The sequence below is a fragment of the Abramis brama genome, assembly GCF_963993115.1.
Source record: "Abramis brama genome assembly, chromosome: 24".
NCBI classification, from domain to species: domain Eukaryota; kingdom Metazoa; phylum Chordata; class Actinopteri; order Cypriniformes; family Leuciscidae; genus Abramis; species Abramis brama.
The window spans coordinates 26,398,285-26,401,978 of NC_139986.1; positions in this window are offsets into that span (position 1 = coordinate 26,398,285).

The window sequence follows — 3,694 nt, forward strand, 5'->3', positions numbered from 1 at the left end:
GGGGATTCATCCTCCTAGCACCCCTGAGGAAACGAATTTCCACATTTCCACATTTCCAACACTCAGAATATGAACGGCATGAGCCGGTTTGACTGATATGGACCCTGTGGTGTTGTGGGACACTGCATGGGTAGTGCTTGTGTGTAAGAGTGAACACTGGGGAGTGGGCACAGTTCTTACACTTAGCGGTCGGGCGGCTTGAGCCAGCTTTATTGTTTTTGACCTTGGATGAGTGTGACACAAAGTGAGGGTAGTGTTTTCGTGTAGGGGTGGGCACTGGGCAGTGGGCACCTGTCCTACATTTAAGACACCTTCGGTCTGAGCCGGAATATGACCCGAAATAATACTCTTTTTGAGAGATATGTGGGTCGCTGTGAAAACGCCGTTTGTGTGCAGGCGAGCGAGTTGTGGAACTGACTCATTGGCTGCTAAATACACTCTTCGAGTCACCTCTGCTGAGGGAACTGAGAGAGCGGTTCGTGCATACTTTGATGGCAGTCCGGCCGCAGCGGGACTTGACCATCGGCGTTTTCCTAGAGTGGCTAGGAAGACTTGGGAGGCTCAAAGCTCGGCGCGAGCTTGTGCCTGGGTCCCCGGGCGGGAGGTGGTCTGCCGCGGCTGGTGGAGCGCGAACACTGACGTGCATCCCGAGCCTGGCATTGTTGTGAGGCAGGCGGAGGCGGCGGTGGGGGCGCTGTCTTCCGAGCGGGCGGCTGCTTCCTAGCGCGGCCTGCTGCGGAACTAGAACGCCGCGGCAGAAAATGTCTCATGGCCTGAGACGTTTGCTGCACCTCTGTGTAACGCTCCGCGAAGCCCTTCACCGAGGGACCGAACAAACCTGTTGGTGACACGGGAGCGTCGAGGAAGGTGGCACGGTCGGACTCAGACATGTCGGACAGCGTTAGCCACAGGTGACGCTCAGTGACGGTGAGAGCGGCCATGTTGCGGCCGATAGCTTGAGCAGTGGTCTTGGTAGCTCTGAGAGCTAAGTCTGTTGCGCTCATCAAGTCCGTCACGCTCTCCGCAGACGGGCCAGCCTCGTCCAGTGACCGGAGAAGGTTGGCCTGATAAATCTGCAAAACGGCCATGGTATGCAGAGCGGAGGCAGCTTGACCGGCGGCGGCGTAGGCGCGACCGATCAGTGTCGAAGTCGTCTGGCAGGCTTTAGTGGGCAGGCTCATCTTGGACCGCCATCCCGCAGATGGCGGGCACAAGTGAGTCGCTACCGCTTCCTCAACGGGAGGAACAGAAAGATATCCCCTGTCTTTCGCGCCGTCAACCACGGAGAGCGTCGAAGAGACAGAGGATTTTAGCCTGGCTGAGTACGGGGCTCCCCATGACTTGGAGAGCTCGTCGTGCAGCTCGGGGAGGAAGGGAGCGGGCCTAGAAACAGGTGCAGAGCGGCGTCCAGGCAGAAAGCAGCCATCCAACTGTTAGGCGTGGGCTCCTGGGGCGTTGACCAATCGAGGCCGAGGTCTTCTACGGCCTTGGTGATGAGACGGAGAAGCTTGGCGTCGACTGAAGCCCTCACGCTGGATTCCTGTGTCGATGGGGCGGGATCGGGGATGGAACCTGACCAGCCCTCACTCCCAGACGCCAGGATCGAGCAGCTGTCATCCTCCGCAATGTCCCGCTCCATCTCGTAGGGCGCCGCGACAACGGGGCGTTGACCGTCGAGAAAAGAGACCGGAGACTCAGAGAAAGAGGCTCTCGGGGACGCCGCCGGTGAGTGCTCTTTCACGGAGACTTCTGGTGGCCTTTGTGAGTGGCGCTTTTTACGGCGCGGCCCGAAATAGCGGGTTGGGTAGCGAACAAAGCCTGTCGAGCCCGCAGGGTTGAGAGAGGCAAAGATTCGCACTCACGGCAGCCGCCCTCGGCAAGCGCGTGATCCGCGTGGTCCTTCCCCAGACAGGAAGCGCACAGCTCGTGGCGGTCCCCGATGCTGAGGAGGGCTCGGCACGAGCCGCAGGACATGATGGGCATTGAAAAATGCCTTTTGCTCTTTTAGAGGAAAAAAACACGTGTGTGTCGCAGCGGCGAACACACACGGAGAGATAGAAAAGAATATGAGCGCCGGATAGCGCAGCAGGTACGGCGAGCGAAGGTGGCGAATATCCAGCCGGGTCCTTGACTCGAGCTCGTCCTGCTGAGATGCTGTTCGACGGCGTTTGAAAGGAGACGAAATCACTTGTGCAACCTATGCGGGGGGGTTTTTTATAGGCTAAGCCACACCCTGTTTTGGCGGGCTATGACGACAGCACGGGAAGGCTTCCCATTGGTGCTGGAGTCATGCCAAGACGCACTGATAGGTTGCAGCAGTTGCCGCAGAGCAGCCAATAGGCGTGCGAGCTGTCTCGCCTATGCCTGCCTGCTGCAGCAAATGCATTTTACATTCTAAAAATTAAAGGATAATTTTTTTGCTTCAGTATTCTCGAGAAAAGGAGTTTTCCCGTAGCGTAAGCTAAACTTACGCAACACAAGAGTACTCTCGTAAGAGAACTAAAGGCTATAAATGTAAATACTATTAGCATCACGCATTAATAAGCATCAAACCCACACAAGGCTATAGATTGACCAGGCAATTACACTCACGCATAATTACACAGAATCAGTTATTGTGAATATCTGCGTGATAGTTATTGATTGTACAGTTTATGCTATTATAGTTGATCTGTGGGGCTGAAGAGCATTAACACATCATTAGCAAATGTAGCCTACTAATTTCTGAGTTTTTTTTTATAATTACACTGGTTTAACAATAGATTTATTATATAAGCAATGATATTTCAAGTAATGTCATTCTCAGCCTCATTCAGCATCATGTAAATGTATTTGGATTCTTGTTTATTTGGAGTATTTCATTCTTTCATCATGCTTATTGTTAGATCTTAATTATAGTTATTGTGTTTTTGTTAAATATTTTTATTCATGCACGTTGTTTTGTATTTTTTAAATGTGAGAACTTAAAAAACAATGCATTTTCTGTTTGTTTAATTAAAGATGTATATCAAAATGACCACAGCTGTATAACTGCATGCCGCAATAAACTTTTATTGCAATGCAACTGTAGTTCAGTGTATCTCCACTAAACGGCAAACTGGTGCCCAGCATCAAATTCAGGTTTGTTTGTCTCAACCACAAGAGGTCACTGCAGGATTGAGTTGGTTTTCACTCACTGGTTAGTCATTTTGCTTTTGCCAGTGATTATACAGTTTATTCATGTTCCTTGTATAGTATATTTTGTAATTCTGAGTGTTCAGATTAAATTGTGTATAAATTAAGCTGTGGTTTGTTTTCTCTGGTGAAACCTGAGACGGATACATTGCTTTTTCCTGAATACTTGCTGACGTCTGCATCTTTAGTTTGACCATCATTTATGGATCTTAGAAACTGATCCCTTCATAACTCCACTTCTGATGCATTATCACAACAATAATACACCAGATATTATAAATGTGAATCCCAAATGCAGATTAAGAACTCCAAGAATACCTACTACTGTAAATATAGGCCTACACACAAACAAACAAATATTATTTTAAGTATCTACTAGTTAACTATCAACTATTAACTAGTTAATATAAATTAATTATATATATAAATAAATAAATATAAATTAATTTCTATTATAAATAATGATAAAGCAGTAGTTTTAGTATGCCAGACATCCCAACCTGCAAAAAGTCAAGATAGC